The following is a 21,835-nucleotide window of genomic DNA, read 5'->3' as shown; positions in this document are numbered from 1 at the left end:
GCTCAAGCACCGCTCTTACAATAACGATAGATCTGACATTTACGATATAAAATGGTAAAGTGTTTGTCATGGGTAAAATTACGAAGAACTTCAATTAATTTATCATGATCTAATTATTTCCTTGTTGAATTATTATTGTCGATACTTTTTGGGAAAACAGATGAAATTTTTAAGTCCCAATTCAAGGTCAGTAAACCAACGTACAGAAGCTTATATTACAAATTTTGTCTATTTTTCTCACGATAATAATAATAATAATAATAATAATAATAATAATAATAATAATAATAATAATAATATAGAAGACAAATTCTGTATGAGGACACACTGTACTAAAATCTGTAAAATCGAACGTAGCGTTCGGCAGAAGTTACAAAATAGCCGGGATTGTCAGGACCATCTGGACATACCCCCTGCATACTCCCCACAACCAGTTAAATGTTATAACGGAAAGTTTCGAGGTAAATTTCATGTAGAAAGTAGGGATACAGAACTCATAAGAGCCATAAGAAGATTTGTTTTTAAGTAATGGTTATGCCGGCTAAGCTACAGAAGACGTCGATGACGAGAATGAAAAAATATTGGAATAAAGAAAGTGGGAGGAAGCGGAACCCGGAGAAAACCTACGCACAGGATGTTTGTTCACCACAATGCCCACTAGGCGGGTGCTGGGTGAAAGAAGATGAACCATTAAATTAACAACACTACAGTAATAATAATAATAATAATAATAATAATAATAATAATAATAATAATAATAATAATAATGGCAATAATAATAATAATAATAATAATAATAATAATAATAATAATAATAATAATAATAATAATAATAAATGGTATTAAAAATTTTAAAGTTGCCCTAAAATTTGGCAAAACTTACTTAAACGTAGGGATTTCGGAGAGAAGGTTCCGTACCTTCAAGACACACCTCTGCAACTACCCACATTTTAAATAAAAGCTTTCCACTAAAGTTTCATGTAAAAAGTATTCTACTGTATGTTTTAAGGAAAACAACTGTAATAAAAAAAAATAACTGTACTAAAAATAACTGAATATCAGTCAACAGTAAGGCATATAATAAACTAATTTTTAGGATATACAGAGGTAATTATAAAAGATTTGCTACAAAAACAAAGCTGTAAAGAAACTTATACATGAACCAGCAAGTAAGTGTTAGGATAGGGGAAGAACTGACGGAAGAGAGTGCAATTGGAAGGGGAGTCGACAAGGATGCTGCCTCTCGCCAACACTATTTAATGTCTATCTAGAAGAGATAGTGAAAAAGAGCCTATATGATGATGGCATTTCGGTAGGAGGTAGGAGATTAGATGCATAAGATTTGCAGACGATATGGCGCATCTTGCAGAATCTGAAAAGAAAATCAATAAAATGTTAGAAAAAATGAGAAAGGGCTTTGAAGAATATGGGATGAAAATAAATGTTAGGAAGACAAAAGCCATGGTGATTGGAACAAAGGGGTCTGTGTCAAATATAAAACTGGAAGGAGAACAAATAGAACAAGTGAATAGTTTTCGATATCTAGGTAGTATTCTTAGTAATGACATGAAGTGCGAACGTGAAATAAAAGCAAGGATAGGAATGGCGTAAGAAGCCTTTAGGAGGAAGAAAAGTCTGTTTTGTGGGACCTTGAATAAAGAGTTGAGAAAAAGACGCATAAAACGCATCGCGTGGAGTGTTGTACTGTATGGGTCGGAAACGTGGACATTACGTAAAGGCGATGAAAATTGACTGGAAGCCTTCAAAATGTGGCTGTGGAGAAGAATGGAAAGAATTAGTTGCGTCGAGCGAAAACGAATGAGAGTGTTAGAAATGGTGGGTGAGAAAAGAACACTTTTAGATATTATTAGGAAGAGGAAGAGAAACTGGTTGGGACATTGCCTAAGAAGAGATTGTATCATGAGGAACGTCCTAGAGGGTATGCTGGCGGGAAAGAGAGGGAGAGGGCAAAGAAGACTACAATTAATGGATGCTATAAAAACAGAAAGATCATACGTGAAGACGAAGAGGTTAGCGGAGGACCGTGGAGCATGGAAGCTTCTCAGCTGCGGCAAGTTACCTGCCAATAAAGGCAGAATACCTATGATGATGATGATGATGATGCTACTAAAATACCTACACAGACCATAATTCAATGAGCTCAGAAATACAAAGTAACAAAAATCCTATAAGATTTAGTGTACAGAGATATTGTTACTTAAACAATGGTCATGCACTATTTCCAAAATCGAGACAAGACGAGAAATGTTTACGATACTTTTCGTCTCGTCTCCATTCTCTTCTCCAAAGCGAGACGATAATTTGAGTTAGCTTTGTCCGTCTCGAATGTAAAATGTTAATTCTCATTTTTTTTTGTTTGTTTCTGAAACGAGATGAAAAATTCCTCTTCCCGTGGGCAACATTAAACAAAACAAAAATATTCTTGCCAAATGTCACGTTTCTGATTGTAATTGTATGAACTGAGCGATAATTAGTTCCTAGGTTTTAATCTTCAACCAGATAATAATAATTATTATTAGTTTATTATCATTACTATTATTATTCATAAAGATTTGATAGTTCAATTATTGAAACATCCGAGTATTCAAATATCTGAATATAATAAAACGTGTGTCATCGTCGATCAATCGCCATTAAAAATCATAAAGTAAAGAAAATGCCCGAGCATGATTCGAACCACGAACCTCCAGATTACTGACCCAGCGCCTTGACCACTGAACAACTATCAGTAGGGGTGAAACTTTTCGTCTTCAGTGTCGTTACATTAGGTTTCTTTGCCTCCGCTTGCAAAGTTGTATTTCTTCGTTTCAGAACGTCTTTCGTATTCCTTTTAGGATATAACTGAATAATCATCGGCAAAGTTTATATTAATAACTTGAGTTGTTCTTAAACCTTTGGTTCACTAGTTTGTTTCTTCTCCACACGAAACCACAGATATGACCCATTTAATTCTCATACTGTGCATTTGTTTCAAAGCAGTCGCCATTACCTGATCAATGATTTATATCCGCCATGATACATTGTAACTAAGTTACAAGAGGTTTACGTCCTATCTGAACGGCGCATCCACTGAGTCAACTTCTTGGAATATCCCATTAAGTTAAGTTTCAAGGTAGCTAAAGGAAACGTAGTAAAAGAGTACGTAGAGTTCTCCATAGCAGAATGGATAAAGTCATGGTTCGATAACTACAATGTTCGTGGTTCGAAACCCGTCTCGGAAGCTTAAGATTTTTTAAATTTTTAATTCTTCAGTTCTCAAGATCTCTCTCTGCCTTCGTAATCATCTGATGCTCTAAAAAGAGTTCTCCACCTTAATTCAACAACTGCCTAATGTGATCTTCGCAGTTCGAAACCTTCCCTTCTTCTGTTTCACAAAATCACAATTTTCGTCATAATACGAATGCTGTCCGATCATTTTTCCCCAATTCTAAATCTGTGTATATAAATCATCCCTCTCTGTCTCCATACTTGAATCTCTCTCGCTCTCTCTCTCTCCATCTCTCTCAATGTCGCCCAGGAACTCATGTGGCTTGAGATCAAACCTTCGACTCTTGAAACCAAATGTAAGCTCTCTAGCAATGTGCTATCGTAACTCTATAGGTTTATTTGCTAAAAGCAGTGTCTTTTCGATTTTATTCGGGGGGGGGGGGGAGATTCTCCGGCGACATAAGATTTTCACTTTTTTATTAGTGTATTACTATACATTTGATCAAACAATACGTATTTATGAAGCTCAAGGGAGGGGAATTACACCCTCCTGTCCTGCCCAAATGACCCCCTTGGAATATTTGCTTGCAATTCCAAAAAAAGAAAAATAAATGAATCATTGAATAACACTCATTTCTGTCAGTAGATAGTTCATAGCTCTGTGCGAGCATTACAGACTTTAGGAAACACAAAACCTACTGCCGTTATTGGCAATTTCCATAGATTTCTTAGGGAGCATCTTACTAGCTTGCAGCCCTTAAAGAAGGGAAAAAATGAAACTAAAGGTCTTTATGAAGTTCTGAGAACATTGTGCGATTTTTTTTTATTATTTTTTTTTTTTTTTAGATTTAGGCTCTTAAAAATATTTCAGAACAAACGAATGGAAAAGACTGTTTCAAAGCTATAACGTTGTAAACTTGATTCCTGTTTCTTTTTCAGCTGAATGGAAAGAGTGTACTACGTCACACTCACTGCTTTAGACAAGGAGAGGTACATGAGGGGGAGGAGTTGTATTGAATGCTCAAAGCAACTAATCGATTGAGATATGTATTTCTGGATGCATAAGGAAACGGAGCAAGAGTTTATTATTAATTTGGACTTAGAATTTTTGTAACAATTTCTATGCCGCGAACTGTACCAATGCTGGCACTGGTTGTTTGTGAAGTTTTTTCATAAACACCAGGAAGATTTGTATTTTTCGTGACTTTCTTTGTTGATGATGTGTCAAGAAGGGTTCTTTATGGTCAGACATAAAGTAAAGAACACGTGTGTAACATATACATTTCCTTGCATCCCTACATAAACAGCAAACGATTTAGTAACGCAAACTTAACTTTTTTATTTCAATGTCAGACAGGTTTCAGTACTATCTCCTACAAGGTCTAAGTGAACATTATGTGAATTGGGCTACTTAGAGGGCTCAGGTAATCGTTAATGCGTAAACTGAGTGCTCCTTTCAAGAATTTAATCAGTGTTCACTTTGCTTTCTGTGGTGCTGGTAAAGCAGCGATAAAAGAACCCAATCAGAAATATCACGTGAACCAAAATTTCAACTCGGTTAATAATAATTGTGCGCTGAAAAATTGGTGCTAAGGTTCACCAACTAGTAATTAGGCCATCGACTTTGTGGTTGGGATAAGATTTGAATTTTTATGGGCCCTTCAGCAAGTTTGGCTATATCGGCCCTTCGCTTGACTGAGGAAGGACATCCCTCGACGTGCATAAAACCCGGGAAAGGAAGAGAGGAAGGAAAGGAAGAAGTAATTAGAAGAGGAACTCACGGCCCCTAAAGAACGTACCAACCCAGCATTTGCCTGAGGGAAGCCGTGAAATAACCCCAGTCACGATGGCAGGCCTCGGGGATCGAACCTCCCGAATGCGGAGCCGTAACGCTACCACTGTGCCACGGTTGTTCGTTATCGACTTTGTGGGGCTGATATACTAATAATAGTAATGCTTGCAATATTCTATAATCACAAATCATTGGGTTCATAGAAACAGAAAATTATTTAGAGAAATACCTAGGCCCTATATTTTGATTTTTAATCCAAAAAATTAAACATAAAGGAAATGTTTCTACCCTGCTTTAAAATTTAGAAGAGCTGTCGCATGTTAAAAGAAAATGTTGATTTTGTGTATCTTAGACAATATGAAGAAAATAAATTGATTGTTAGATATAGGGCATTCTGTACCTCAAAGGCACACAAACACGGGGAAAACAAAATTCATAAAAGAGAAACACCAAAACAAACAGTATTATTACATCAACGCTGTTAGTGCACTAACTCAACCACGAACAAGTAGGCTATACTATATAATTTCTAAATGTTACGATATTCTTTTAAAAACGTCTGTACTCTTTATATTTATGCAATGGCAATTTCTGATTCCCACCCTCTTGTTTCTTTTTGTTCAAGAATGCTATAGAGTTTTACTTTAAAAAAGAGTACTTTAAAAAAGAGTAATACTCTCGAATTCAGGTATGATTATTGCAATTATTCCATAGCGTTACCCAATGATAATGAAAAATATTGATTCTGATATTTTTACATACTATTAGTACATAATTCGGTCATAGAGATAACAGTTACTGTTTAAATACAGTCCTTTGTACGAGTACAAACGCTACAATAGACTTTTGCTACTTTCCTAAGAATGAATATAGATTACTCATTGTTCTGAATACTCATTCATACTCATTCTTATTACATCCAGTTCTATATTTTTATTTTACTCTTTCTTTATCCAAAAGTCATATAGGCCTACCTAAGTTTCACCTCATGCTTGCATTTTTAATATAAAAATGTTTAATAATTATTCAGGAAACATCATTACCAATATTACGATGTTGACATAATGTTGACAGTAAATATTTTCACAGAAGAACGGGACTTGGAACACGCGAAACCCCGCCCGCCCCCTTTCACGAAAACAAATTTTTTCGCTGTAAATTCTCTTCGGTAGTTAGGCATGTACGCAGGAATTTATTTCGGAAGGGGTCCAAATGTTATCGAGGGTCAACATCCAACACGAGGATAGATTATATTAATTAACTATACAGAAAAGTCGGAATTTTGGGGTGGTCCGAACCCCCAGGACCCACCCTTGCATACATCCCTGTGGGAAGTTTCCTTGCTGACGTTTGTGAACGTGTCCCCGCCCTGTCCTCTACTGTCATTCGTTAGTGCTCACAAGGGATATATTTTTCCTCACTATAAAGCTTACTGCATTCTGCATATTATTTGTAAGAATAATTTAAATTTATAGAAAATATATTTAAATGTTCTTTTACGCATTTAAACTATTATCTTTTTTAAAGTTTAAAATCTCGCTCGACGACTCGTTTCATACTATAGATCTACGATTACTTAAACAACAATTCTTAAAGAATTTGCAGTGTTTTGAGAATGTATATACATCAATGAACGTAGACCTTTCAATTCTTTTTCCTAAATCTTTCTAACATGAGGTAAGAAAAAGCGCCCGGTTCCTTGTTTCAAACAGAAAGATGAATCTGGAATAAAGAATTTTCTTCACATTACCATAAAAAAAAGTTCATAATCATTCTTGTGTGATGTTTTTACAGTCTGAAAGTGGAGGGGCAAAACGAGTATCTTGCCTTCCAACAAAATTTCAGGGGGCAGCTGCCCTCCTTGCCCCCCGGTTCCGACGCCCCTGCACCAGAACCAACGCACTGGCCACCCATCATACAGTTGAACGTGAGTCATCTGTTGGTCATACTCTTTCATAGCTGTAGTGTCAGGAAGTTTAATTTATTACTTCTCAGTAAAGGGCCTATCTGGTTTGCCATAAGCACCAGACTGTGTCAGTTAATCAGGTCCAAAAGTCACGTTGCGTGTTAAATCGAGTCTGGGGATTCCAAACCAAGATGTGAGCTATTTCACGCACGTAACCTCCGCGTGGGGGTGCCCTGGATAATTCGAAGAAGATGCATATACTTTATTATTATTATTGATTTTACTCAAAGAACTTGACTTTTGACAATGTTCTATTCATAATTACCTTACATACTATATATCTTTTTAAGCTCTTCATTACGTCTTTGCAATAACCTTTTAATTAGCCATCTCCTTATTATAGGTTCTGAGATATGTGGACGACTTCATTTTTATTCATTGATATTCCATTGACTTTAATGTTCATGTTTCATGATTTTTTGACTATGTTCCATCCATTTTAGGACAATTTCTTTTTCAATGTAGAATCTACATAGTATGTTCTATATTTAAACTGATTTTCAGCAATCTCCTGAGTTTGGTTTTTGAGATAAGTGAGGGATTATTATTTGTTTTCCATTGATTTTCCATTGACATTAATGTTAATATTTCGTGCTTTTTTTGCCTATGTTCCATGCATTTTACGACAATTTGCTTTTCGAAGATAAAATGTTGATAGTCTCTTCTACATTTAAGCTGAATTTCAGTAATCTCCCCAAAAGTCTGTTCATATCACTGCAACCGGATAGGGCCTTTCATCAGTATTTCAATACTCTGTAACTAAAGAAAATATAATGTAATTTCATTCTTATCGGTCCACGTGCAATTCGCTTCACCTCTGTGTACTGAAATAAAATATTAAACTTTGTCACAAGATCCCGTGTAGTACTCCGTCGGACCATATGACCCACATTTCAGTCGGTGACGCTACATAATACTTGGTGTATGTGTGTGTCTGTAACCCAATTGTTCGTTACGGGAATTATTAATACGCTTCATGATATATTTCTGGCTATACCACTGATCCATATTGCACTAATTATTGCATTTAGGAAGTTCGTAATTATTATAATGAACTGACGCGGTTTAGAAATTTTCTTTTCATATCCATGCTATTCTATAAAAGTGATTCAGTCATCAACATAAAGTTTCTATTATAGGTAGAAACAAAATTTGGGCAGGAGACTACCTTGTCACGAAAACAAATGGTAAGAACAAATTTTTTAAAATATGTATTCTAAGGGGGTCAAATCTGTTTTTTTCCCCAAGAATGATGTATCTCACATTACGAATATAAAACTTAGCATATGAGCTTCCCATTAAAAATAATTGAACTTGATATTCAGAGTTTTTCGAAAATTCTGTTCTTAAATTGGGAAAAGAGGGCAATTTCTATCTTATAAATTTCGACACTATTGTGAAAACTGTCAAATGTGAGGATTCACTCAAGTTTCATTGAGAGTGGAATTCAATATTCAGACTCTTGGCTAGAAATAAGGAGATACACGTTTTGACAATTCCACTTCTAATGGGGAAGGAAACAATTTCTATAATATTAAAATTTTCGACTCTTTATACAGAAAAACTTTGAGTATTTAAGCTGGGAGCACATAAACTTCTAATTAATCGAGAAAGTGTTAATCTAATTAATTGAATTAATCGAGAAAGTGTTTCAACCTTTTCAAAACTTCGGCTCCTAGAGGAGACAATTTCCAATATTAAAATTTTTGATTCTTTATTCAGCAAAATATTTAATGTGAATATTCACTGAAGTTGAAGGCGTGAAATTCGATATATAAACAAACATACAAAAATGAGTAATGTATGTACTGCAGCGTTTTCGACAATTCTGCTTCTAGAAAGGAAAAGAGACAATTTTTACAATAATGAGACAATAAGAGAGACAATTTCCGGTTTTATATTCATTAATCCTTACTGTTCCCGTGTGAAGAGTGGGAACTTCTATTAGATATTTCTATTTTAAGTATTTGTCATTTGTTTTAGTAAACATGTTTAAATAAACACCTTACAGTTGAACTCCATTTGGGGGGTCGGGCTTCTTGACGTTCATATTTTTCAAAATCTGTAGGTAAGCCCGGGTCTACCCGTTAAAGCCACTTCTAGATACTAATTACGTGTATATCTATATCTATATCTATATCTATGTATGTATGTATGTATGTATGTATGTATGTATGTATGTATGTATGTATGTATGTATGTATGTATCTATCTATCTATCTATCTATCTATCTATCTATCTATCTATCTATCTATCTATAGGGTGTTTCAAAACAACACCGATAACGTTAGAGAGGTGATTCCTGATACCAAGATAAGACAAAAAGGAAAGACCAACTTGGGTGCACAAATGCTGCCTTTCGGAGTTATCGGCTGCCGAAAACATGAGAAAATGAACTTTAAGGGTCCATAGCTCGAAAAGTATGAGACCTACCGTAGTCGGGTCAAGCCTTCACTTAGGAACCAGTATGCGCCCTATCCAAATATTCAAGTTTCAGAATCCTGCTTTACTTCCGTAACAGTTTATATAGAGGTAGTTGGTGAGTAGGGCCTACTTCCAATTAAATGCCCGTAGTCAAACTCTCTATAAAAATCGTTCCTTGAGTATCTTAGGATTCTAAAACATTTATTTTTGGGTAGGGCACATATTAAACGGCGTGACAAACATCTTGGCATTTGAAGGCGACGCTCCAAGTTCCCTTTAAATGTTTTTAGCAAATGAGGGACCAGCGGTGTTGCCACGTTTATTTTGCACACATCCACGTCTATCCGCTGTCACCCGATCGCGCTGTAGTTTGTCTGCTTACCCATAACCACACCCCTTTACCACTTGGCAACGTCACGCCAGAGCTTGCGTTTTATTCGTTTAGCTGAAATGCTAAGATGTTTGTCACAGGCCTTAGTTTCAAAGTGAAGTCTTGACCTGACTACGGTAGGTTTCATACTTTTTGAGCTATGAACCCTTAAAGTTCATTTTTTCATGTTTTCGGCAGCCGATAACTCCAAAAGGAAGCATTTGTGCACCCAAGTTGGTCTTTCCTTTTTGTTTTATCTTGGTATCAGGAATCACCGCTCTAACGTTGTCGGTGTTGTTTTGAAACACCCTATATATATATATATATATATATATATATATATATATATATACAGCAGGACGTTGATAATCCGATAAACAAACTGTAGGGTTGTCCGTAGGCGTTGTGCGAAGTCAGTGTTTTTATTCATAAGTAATTGTTTGTCATACATATTTTTATTTTTCATTAGTCCTATACAAGTTAAGTTTTAAGTGTAAGTTACAAAAGCAGTGTAATATAGTGTACGAGTAGGTTCTTCAGAAACATTAAATGTAAGTAGCCTTACGTACGGTATTGTAATTGCTGTACGTACTGTATAACCACTGTATCGATAAAAGAGCATACCATTCAGTAGGGCCTATATTTAAGTCTAAATGGCATGTTCTTGGTCATTTTCGAAAATCCGAACAAACTGAAAATCCGAACTACCTATGGCTCCAATTTGTTCGGATTTTCGACTTCCTACTATATATATATATATATATATATATATATATATATATATATATATATATATATATATATATATATACAGTACGCGCGGAAATTATTGACTCCTAAAGCTTAGTGTCAATATTTTTCGCGTTTTTACACACCATCCGCGTACTTCCTTAATGACACCGCGTAAAGTATTGTCGCTCGCTGGCAGGAAACACCCGTCTGTTGTGTTACTTGCTGTAGAGTAACAAGTTTCAATTTGCTCTGGTGGGTCGACAGGATTCCTTGGAGGTGTGCACGTGCTCTTGATATTTCATGTAATTTTGACGCTGCTCTAGTGTGTTGCGATCTCATTTCTTTGTGACAAGATGCCTTACTGAGTTCTGATGCCTGGTGAAACTGAGGCGGTGATTGCTCTGTTTAAAGCTGGTAAAAAAAAAAAAAAAAAAAAAGATATTTTTAGGCAAACGGGTCTGAAGCTGAGAGCAGTACAGCATTTGGTGAAACGTTTTAAGGAGGAAGGAGAAGTCAAAATGCCCCGTTCAAAACTAAAGTCTGGTAGGTCTAGGAAAGTGTCTCAAAAAACGCTAAAGATTATGAAAAAGTAGCTGCAGAAGCAACCTTCTTTAACAGCTAGGGAATTAAAAGAAAACAATCCTGCATTGCTTGCTAATGTGTCCCTACGGATGGTGCAGGAGAAAATTCATGACAATGTAAAAAAAAAAAAAAAAAAAAAAAAAAAAAAAAAAAAAAAAAAAAAAACTGCTACTAGTATGGTCTTGGGTTCCTTTAATTATGGTGGTGTAGCAGAGTTAGTTACTCCCTCTAGAAACCAGACTATAAATCAGTTTCTCTATTTTGAGTTATTAACCCTTTGGGGATCCTATGGTACAATTTGTACCATATGCACTTTTCATGGTACATTGCGTTATTTCTCTTCTATTTGAGCTTTTTCGTCCGGTTTTTTTGTTTTCCAAGTCCAGAGGCCTTGTAGAAGACATTACGTATGGTCTCAGACCGTCCTGCGTCCAGACATAGGAGGTGATGACGTCATAAGTCAAAAATTTATTTTCTCATTTTCTAAGCCTATGTTCAATATTTTTTGGCGGGCTTATTTTTCTACGTAGAAGATTGAAATTTTGCACAAACATTCAGTTCACCGAGTAGTATTTACCAGATTTTTTGTTCTGATGTCAGTGCCAAAACAGGGGGGAACCAGAGGGGAAAAGGGGTAAAAATAGGGATTATTTTTACCCCCAAAATCCCGTTTCTCGTCATTTTCCCGCCTCACATACAAGATAGGACCACGTGAGTCATACCGTCTGAAAGGCCGTTCTATTCTAAAGAGAATGACGGTCGAATTATTATTCTAGGGTAATTAGGGACGTCTCAGGGATTTTTTGAAAAATTTACTTCTATATAGGGAAATATGGGACATTGTCGGTATATATATTTTTTGGCGGGCTTATTTTTGAACGTAGAAGATTGAAATTTTGCACAAACATTCAGTCCACCGAGTACTATTTACCAGATTTTTTGTTCCGATGTCAGTGCTAAAACAGGGGGGGGGACCAGAGGGGCAAAGGGGTAAAAATAGGGATTTTTTACCCCAAAAATCCCGTTTTTCGTCATTTTCCCGCCAAAAAAACATGATAGGACCACGTGAGTCATACCGTCTGAAAAGCCGTTTCATTCTGAAGAGAACGACGGTCGAATTATTATTCTAGGGTAATTAGGGCCGTCTCAGTGAATTTTTATCCAAATATACTTCTGTATAGGGTAAAAGTGGGGCAAAGTAGGGACATTTTCTCTGGCAGGCCTATTTTTTCACGTAGCAGATTGAAATTTTGCACAAACATTCAGTCCACCGAGTAGTATTTACCAGAAGTTTTTTTCCGATTTCTGCGTAAAAACAGGGGGGTCCAGAGGGACAAAAATTGAAAAAAGGGAAATTTTGCCCCCCAAAATCCCTTTTGTCAGGAATTTCCCGCCTTAGATACATGATAGAGACATATGAATGGTACCGCCTGAAAGACAGTTCTATTCTGAAGAGAATGATTGGCGGATTATAGTCCTAGGGTAATTAGGGATGTCTCAGAATTTTTTTCCCTGAGATCATAGTGTTTTATGGTATTTTGGGGCACTGTGGGAATTTTTGATAAAAATTCTCCCGCCCTTAGTATTCAAGATAGAAACTTGAAATTTGGCCCACACATTCAGTATACTAAGTACTATTTCTCAGATTTTTTTTAGATGGCTACGATCACACAGGGGGGGGTCCAGGGGGGGCCAAAGTTCGAGAAAAAAATTTTCCCTCCGAAATTTTCACTTTGACATTTTTTCCCGCTTCTGGTAGATGGTATGAGCACGCAAGTGGTATCATTTGAAAGCCAGCTCTATTCTGAAGAGAATGAGGTATGAACCATGATCCTAGGATAAATAGTGACGATACAGTGGCTGCTTGACTGAAAGTCTAAAAAATAGCCCAAAAAGCCAGGATCCCCAAAGGGTTAAACGATGTATTGGAATCGTCCTTTGCCAAAAAATGGAGCGTCTTTTTTATGCAATATGAACTCCTTGTCATACAGCCAAAAGTGTGATATCTTGGCTTAAATATGCTTGCGTCTCATTTTTTGAAGATTGGCCAGGGTACAATCCAGTCTTAAACTTCATAGAGAACGTATGGTCTGTTATGAAGAGGCGTTTACAGGGTATGGACATCTCTACATTGCCTCTGCTCGAAGCTGCAATCAGGAAGGTTTAGGACAATTAACCACTTGTTACCCTCCAAACTCTCGTCTTGAGTGATCCAGAACTACTGAAAGCACGCAAGAAGACGAAAGGATGTCCAACAAAATACTGACTATCCCATAAGTATTCTAACTTTTATTTTGTAATGTGTTCGGTGTCTTTTTATTTGTGGTTCTAGCTTTCACTTGCGTCGCGTCAATACTTTCCGTGCTAACTGTATAGACCTATATATATATATAGGGTGCGGAAAAAGTCCCGGAACGTTCAACATCTCGCTAAATATACAAATTAGCAAATAATAATAATAATAATAATAATAATAATAATAATAATAATAATAATAATAATAATAATAATAATAATAATAATAATAATAATAATAATAACACGTGTTAAGTAGTTTTGAAAAAGCTATTCAGTGATACCAAACGCAACCCTCTACCCGCACCCCCTTCGGGGGTACTGCGGGTAACTACAACTTTAAACGGAAACCCCCATTTTTATTGCACATTTGGATTCTTCAGAAAAAGTGACAGTGATATGACCCGGATGGCACTTATTGACACAAAAAAGGGGGTCGGCAAAACATTGTGAACATGTGGGTTCTGAGGATCGTACTCTGTGGCCATACAGTTAGAGTACTGGACTGCGTAATCAGAGTTCGTGAATTCTATTCCCACGCAGAGTTAGATTTTTATGTGAATTTTTTATACCCAAATAATGAATTCATACATTTTAACTTCGATAAAAATAATGTATTTGTCCATATTTATTAATTTGCAAGAAAATACAAATGGATATAAAAATGGTTTATTTTTGTTGTAAATAACCCTAATAACCTTATTACTAAGAACTACTTCATAATGGTAGTTTGCAAAACAATTATCGAAATTTGTATTTTATGTAAAAAGTACTCGTTGAAGTTAAAACGTATGGAATTTGAGGAAATAAAACAAAAACGATTGCGTTGAATGGGAATCGAACCCAGAATCTGCAAATCCATAATCGAATACGCTAATCGTACGGCTACAGAGCACGAGACTAACACCTGGCATTTTCGTAGCGTTTTTTGCACCGCCTTTGCTTGTGTGTGTGTCGATTCAAGCGCCATCTGCGAAGACACTGTTTTCAATTTTGAGTCAAATCACTGAGATTTTATCTGGAGAATCCAAATCTGCAATAAGAAATAGGGGTTCCCATTTAAAATTTTAAAGTTACCCCCGTTAACCTCGAAGGCGGTGGGGAGAGGGGGTTGAGTTTGCTATCATTGGATAGCTTCTTCAAGACTATTTAACATATGTTATTTTTGTTTTGCTGATCTTTATACTTCGCGAGATATTGGGTCGTTCCGGGACTTTTTCCGCATCCTGTTCATAAAATTGAAATGAGAGAGTATGGCCTACAACATGAACGCAACACAATGCATCACAACGTGAACGCACGCAGCTTTCTCCTGATCAGATCTTGATGACGTAGTTTACAGATTAAAAAGGAACAAATAAAACTTCAATATTGTTTATCGGTGTTTGCTTACAGTCGTTAGTTTCAAGGAAGGTTTTATTTATCTGTATGTTCAGGTGATGAATGTAATGTAAAAGCTTGAGACGAAAAAACAGAAACAAACGGTGCAAGAAGTAATAAAAAAAAAATAAGCAAATGAAATGTGTCATTTGAAGGTCAGACACAAATAGAAAATATTGTAAGAAAAAAGAAAAGAAAGATACTGTATATCGATATTTTCTGGTTTACTTGTGATGTGAAAACGTTTATATGTCAACTATGATCCATGAATGTTTTTTGCTTAAAACGGAAGCAGTGGCGGATCCAGCAGGAAGTGTGCAAACTTCCTAAAGATATATATATATATATATATATATATATATATATATATATATATATATATATATATTGGTGACATTTCAACAATACGAGTCTACATTATTATTTTTCCCTATGAATATATTAAACTAATAATATACTTTCAGTCTACTGTTACTACACTGTAGCACGTAGCCAGGGGAACGGGTATGCCCCCCCTGAAATTTTCATAAAGATAAAAAATAAGAAGAGGTAAAACACTAAAAAAAGGAAGTAGGGCAAGATAAGTTACGAAAAAACAGATACATTCTAAATATTAAACTTAGACATTTAAGGGTCAGTTTTCAGTACCTACCTATGGCCTACTTTGAGTTACTATTTGGCATACCAACATACTAGACATGGTTTAGAATATTACTTTGAATAAGGCTATGGGCGATTCCTTCCCTTTTCCCTATCTCGCCCTGGGCCAAAAGACGCTTGAAAAACATACAAATAAATGTTTCTCCATATATGAGATAATCATTTTCCACACAAAACAATGTTTATTTTTAATTTATTATTATTATTATTATTATTATTATTATTATTATTATTATTATTATTATTATTATTATTATTATTATTATTATTATTATTATTATATATTTGACGACTTACTAGTTACGAGGAAGTCTAGCAGAAGCAGGAATAGTGTAGCTTTTTCTTCTTTTTTGCAAGTAAAAGAGGATATCCTTAACAGTAGAAAGACCAGCGGCAAACTGTAAAAATAGTGTCATCAACTATCGGAGGAAAATTATACTGCTTTTATTATCGAAATTTTTGTTCCCTGGTTTTAAAATAGACGGCTCCTTTTGTAAAAGAAGAAAGAGCTGAAAACTAAGTTTGAACTTGAACAGGGAGTACACGAAAATGTCTCTCATCTGCGTTCGTTGCGCTAGTGACATGAACTTTAAAGGGAACAAAGCGATAGTTATAGGGAATCAGAAATTATTAGTAAAGACTGTCGTTATTCAGGCTCATCCTGTTATTTTGGCTTTTCTCCCAGAGCCGATTTAAACTACTTTATAATTAGTTTTATTTCATGACCTCCGTCATACATTAATAGATACATATAACATGCTATTATACACTTATTATAAACACTATCATAGTAAATCAATATTAAATGCTACCATTTAAAACTAAATTTGTCATTCACTCACACACACTCAATACAGGACAGCGTATCGACATGGGTCAAAATAGTTTAAAGAAACCATCTAACTACAATTGGCGAACATTTATTACGTCTATTAAGAAATTAAACACAAAATTTTATAAACATACATATAAGTATGTCAATCCACAAACGAGATTGAACAATAGTAATCCAAGGATATATATACACACACATATATATTTTTATATATTAACAGAGAGATTAAAAGGAAAGAAAAATATTATTATTTAACTCTTGGTAAATATGATATAGGTCTGTGAATAAGTACAGTATACAATACGATGAGTGAAAGAAAAAACTTAAGATGAGGGTTAGAAATGAGTCTTTATCTCATATACGAAAACGTTTAAAGTAATGATACAACTCCTCTCTCGTAGCTCTAGATGAGCTATAATATCATACGTATTATCAAAGCATCCTTTCTGGTGTCCATATATTTAACTTTATTGCATTCCTTATACACACATAAGATTACGTTTACTAATTGTAACTGATACATATTTTGTTCGTCGAAAACATTTCTCTCATTTCTGGGATTAAGTGATCAAAGTCTTGTAACTAATGTCACGATTACTAATGTTACTTATTCTGTCACTCACTTACTATCCCATTCATTGACGATCTTTCAGTTACTATCACCTTATACTACCAGGTGCACACATTTAACGTTAGATTCACACAATCTTATATGTAGGAACGAGTTTTCCAAGTTCAGAAGGACTTCCGTTTGTATTGAGAACATGAGTATTGAGGTGGAAACACTGGTCAAGTTTGAGGATTCGTATGGGAGGGATGGAATCGAAATGTAGTTTTAGAGAAGAATTTCAGTTTACTAAATTGAGGGTAAATTTAATGATACATTAGGGTTACGATGACCTGCCTTAATCCCTGCTACATGCAGTTAGTGTATTACAGACGATGTTAACTGTTACATAAGTTACTTAATATTATTACAAAGATTGAAGAGAATATCTAACATGCAGCGGTATCTTCTAACATTCACATTTTATATTTGTTGGATATTTCGGAACTATAGCAACCAAGGACCGTTCGGTGTAAGGTACCAAGACCCTTTACACATATTTATTCAATTCTCCATTATACATTTTATTTCAATATCATACTTATATTCCACACATATTTATATCTTAATATACATATACTCAATAATCATTTAAACTTTCAACTCAATAACCACGACAAATTAAATTTTTAGGTTGCAACACTTCACATAAGAGAATCCAAATATATCGCAACAAACTGACCGCACATTATGATAAAATTAATATTCTCAAGCATTTTATTTAAACTGGGAGATTTTTAATTCGCATGGCAGGCACGAAAACACAGAATATGTATAAATATATGATTCTAAAATTGTTCATGCTACTTTGCGCCCAAAACAACTACAACAACATTTACGTTTATGGTTACCAATAGAAACAAAAGTAGAAATGACTGATAATCCGACGAGGAATTCCGAGCGATCAATAAAGAAAGAAGAAAAAAGTAAAATTTTATCGTGTACTGAAACATCGCTCGCTATTGCAGTGGGTCAAAATATGATGGAAAACGTATTCTTAATATTCAACATCAACGAATACCTCCACGAATCGTGTCTCTCGACATCTCAGTTGGTAATTCAGGTTCAAAATATACATGTTAAATAGCTGATACATGTCAAATTCCAAACTTGGAGGTGAAGGTTGAAAATTTAAAAAAATCTTGAAGAAGAAAATAGAGGGATAGATAGAGAAGGAAAAGAAAAAGCAAAAGCGGAGCCAAAGGAATAAGCTAGGACACTAAAACTACAAAGATAAGTGGTCAAATTTAGACATATGACAATCCACAGAAATATATACTTTCATATGCTGAAAAAAGATTGCCTACTAAAATGCGTGGTCCAAGATAAATATCTCCAAGCATACAAGCTAGGCCGTGCCCTGAACGAGATTTCCACAAAGACAATGGCTTTATGGAAATATCACTTCGCGCTGTGTCCGGCTGAGATCTTGGAGACTCCAGCACTACCGGGAAGTCAGTGTGGTCTCTAATTTAGAATTTCTAAATAAAAAAAAAACTATCCGACCTCTCAGAAACAGAGAAGAGTTACGAGTAAAGTATGGAAACTAGAATAAAGTCAATAAAATAGAGAAAATTCTAACTAGGATTTACCAAAATTAAAAGAAAATTAAATAAAATAAATTTTATACTAGTAAGTTGTCTGCCAAATCTTACTAGTAGCTCCCAAATCCGCAAGGGTGAAAACCTTGAGGCGTCAACTAATTTCAAAATACTATATCTACTAGAAGTAGAAGAAATGAAAATTCATGGACATTGGTGGATTTTGGACGCACTGATACGATATTACGAGATTCTACTGTAATTAATTTTCTATATTATTCAACCTATGCACTTCGTCACTTCTGCGGACAGTAGTGAACTTAGTTTAATCAGGTGACGTGGAAAAAATTTCGAAGTTCCAGAGTAGTATTGGAAATGTAAACTGAACGAGTATTTTTTAAATGGTGTCTATTCTGGAAACGGTTAGTCTGTTCTGTGATTAACTGGAACACCATATTAACAACTGGTTCTATGCATTATGGAAAGAAACGAAATTAACAGAGGCTAACGGCGATACTAGTAATGAAATCATGTTTTCCAATTACTATTAATGAAAAAGGTAGGCCCCTTTCCTGATGGGAAAAGAATTCTCAACAAATATCTTTCAACCCATTTCCGCAGGAAGCTGTGGTCAATTTAGGAATAAATGAGAATACCTGTGCTAACTTACTCTGACATCATGAAAATTAATTTAACGATAAAGAAACCTACGAGTTTCGCCATGTTAATAATAAAAAAAAAAAAAATCACAGTTATTACGTACACAAACAGGAGCTATGCTAGGAGAGGCCTATCGTAACCTAACAGGAACATTCTAGGGGTAACGGGAGTATCCAGGAGAAACACCAATCTTCAAAACTGTTTTGAAAAAAAAAATCACACTACGATGAATCCTGCCCATTATCGTTACGATTTACGAACATGGCATTCCTGATTTACACTTCCTATTTTACTGTCTTCTATCTGTTTTTAAAATGAAAATCGATTATTCATGGCACTCTGTCTGCTTCCAATGGATTTTTTGCTTAATTGAAACTGCTTTTACCTTGTTATACTGCATTTTCCTAGCAAAATCGCAATATATATCCGGAACAAACTAACGTTGTCTTGCACGACGCCTTTCCCAAGTAGAGAATGACAAGAATCGCGCCTTAATATTCGAGCGTCGGGAATAGTTCCAATCAGAACTAAGAGTTTTGGCGGCGGAAAATGTAATGCGACTAGAAAATAGTGAAAACTGGATGAAACCGTATTTTTGGGATTATATTGTCATCTCAGAGTAAAGACGTAAAAAAATGATTGATTGACATAGGGCAGGTTGTATAGTGCTTGAAAGGAGACAAATAGATTTTTAAAAGAATAATACAAAACGTGGGTTTATTGCATATGCGTACATAATATATGACCGTCACCAAAATGATAAGAGAGAAATGGATAACATTTAAAGTAAATGAGGGTATGGAGAAGATAATAAATAATATTTTGATATATATATATTTTTGTTTTTATGTTAAAACTGCCATATGCATATTTCATTACAATAGCAAACAGAGTTTATGGTTGCGTACTTACACTTGGCTGAAGTCCATGATCAGGCACAGTCAATTGACAGCTGAGTCTGCACACCACTAACGGTAAGATTGTAGAACACCACTGTAAACGATGTTGTGCGTTTGAGTTGTGATTGTAATGTGATGATTTTTGTGGGATTTCTAGAGTATATATATATTTATTTTCCATACTTTCATTTTTTATTTCGGATTTGAGAAAATTGCAAGAATTGTTGATGAAATGGCTTATTTTCCTTTGTGAAAGTCTTCCGTGTTTCTTACTTTCATTATTTTTACCAGCATGTTTTTCGATACTTTATTTAAAATATTTCACTTTTATTTGTTTACTGTTTGTTTTCCCCGAGAGATTAAGAAAATACTTTAGTTTTTAATATCATAAAATCACAAAAATAAAAGAATGTCTTAGATGAGGGTCTAAATTATTCTGCCAAATATCCGATTGGTGGATAATTAAAAAACTTCTGTCCAATTGCAGGCCTAGGTTTTCGTGTAGCATTAAAGTGTATAATGTCAATACTCATCCATTTGAAATTTCCATATACAAGATTTACCATAAAATAATGAATAAATAAAGAAATTATTCCCCGAAATACAATTCTTCCTGGATTATTCTAAAAGTTCCACATTGATTTTTATTTAAGTAAAGAACAAATGAATTTACTACGTGGACCGAAAATTATATATTGAAAAGTCTAGAGTACACAACACGTTCAAAAAATATTGGGCCTCTCCAAACAAAAATTTCACTACCTCGACTGTAATGATACATTACTGTTCCCCCAGGAATTAACAAAATTTTGTTAGAATAACAAAATTTTGCTAATTATAAATAATATGTATTAATAGATGTAACCTTAGTATTAACCCGTTCACACTTTCATACACTCACACACTCTTCTAAGGACAGTGTAATACGTTCATTTTGAATACTGTGCTAATAGTTCGACTTTCTTTTCATCAGTACAATCAAAGAGCTTAAGATTCTGAAAGTTATGAGTTTCGATACTTTCTCAAAGTAACGAAGTGAATAGGAGACGAATCAACATTAGAAACAATCATTAATTTATTAAGATAATTTTGTTTCGATTTAGACAAATTCCAACCAAATAACCTTGAGAATCTGCGTCGTATTACAGAACTTAAAAGGAAAAAGTATTCAAGAAATGGGAGAAATTGCGAGAGCACACGATCCTATCTTTTTCAGCTTTCTTTCCTTTCTATGGAATTCTTGTTCAGCTTTCGAAAACATTACAAAGACATAATGCAATCGATAGCCCAACCATCGCAATGTTCCGAAATACTTTCGTCGCTTCTTCAAGTGAACACGGGGTTTAACCTTAAGGGTGTACCCGTCACAGGTTGGGAAACACTCTGGGGTCGTCTTAGAGTTTGACGTGGAGGACGTTGTTAATGTACAAAACATCCCTGGATAACCAAAAGGGTTCTGTAAGTCGTGTTGGCATGTCAGTTTCCACCTTCGGACCAACCGTACCCGCGACCGAGGATTCAGCACGATATCTTCCGACTTCACTGACAACACATCACATGATTTGATACCGCAAAATTGCGATGGAGCATCGACATTTGTGATTGTGGTAGTCATGACGCTTGAGTGGGTCAGCGTGTAAAGACAACCCAACCATGGTTTCGAACTTGACTGTTGCATGGGATAGAGCATTGCCATATCCCGTGCATCAGCCAACACTCGATTCTCTTTCTCAATACTGGTTTTATTTTCATCCTCGGGCGTTATTTCCGGTGAGCTGCTACCACGGAAAGGATAGGACATATCTAACTTATCACGACTAGATTTTCCTACTTGAACTTGAATGTTAGTTACTCCCTCTTGGA

General features: G+C 35.2%; 1 long non-coding RNA gene across 1 annotated transcript in view; it reads right to left on the bottom strand.

Annotated features, from left to right (window-relative positions):
• The window catches only part of LOC145664511 (uncharacterized), a 165,590-nt gene extending 145,494 nt beyond the window's left edge, over nt 1–20,096 (bottom strand). The window contains exon 1 of the long non-coding RNA XR_014127451.1: nt 19,986–20,096. This is a non-coding gene — a long non-coding RNA (uncharacterized LOC145664511). The remainder of the gene's footprint in view (nt 1–19,985) is intronic.
• Nucleotides 20,097–21,835: the final 1,739 nt, after the last annotated feature.

Source organism: Thermobia domestica, chromosome 11 (assembly GCF_964235325.1).
Source record: "Thermobia domestica chromosome 11, izTheDome1.hap1.1, whole genome shotgun sequence".
NCBI lineage: Eukaryota > Metazoa > Arthropoda > Insecta > Zygentoma > Lepismatidae > Thermobia > Thermobia domestica.
Note: the sequence above shows the minus strand (reverse complement) of the source record. Positions and strands in the feature narration are given on the sequence as shown.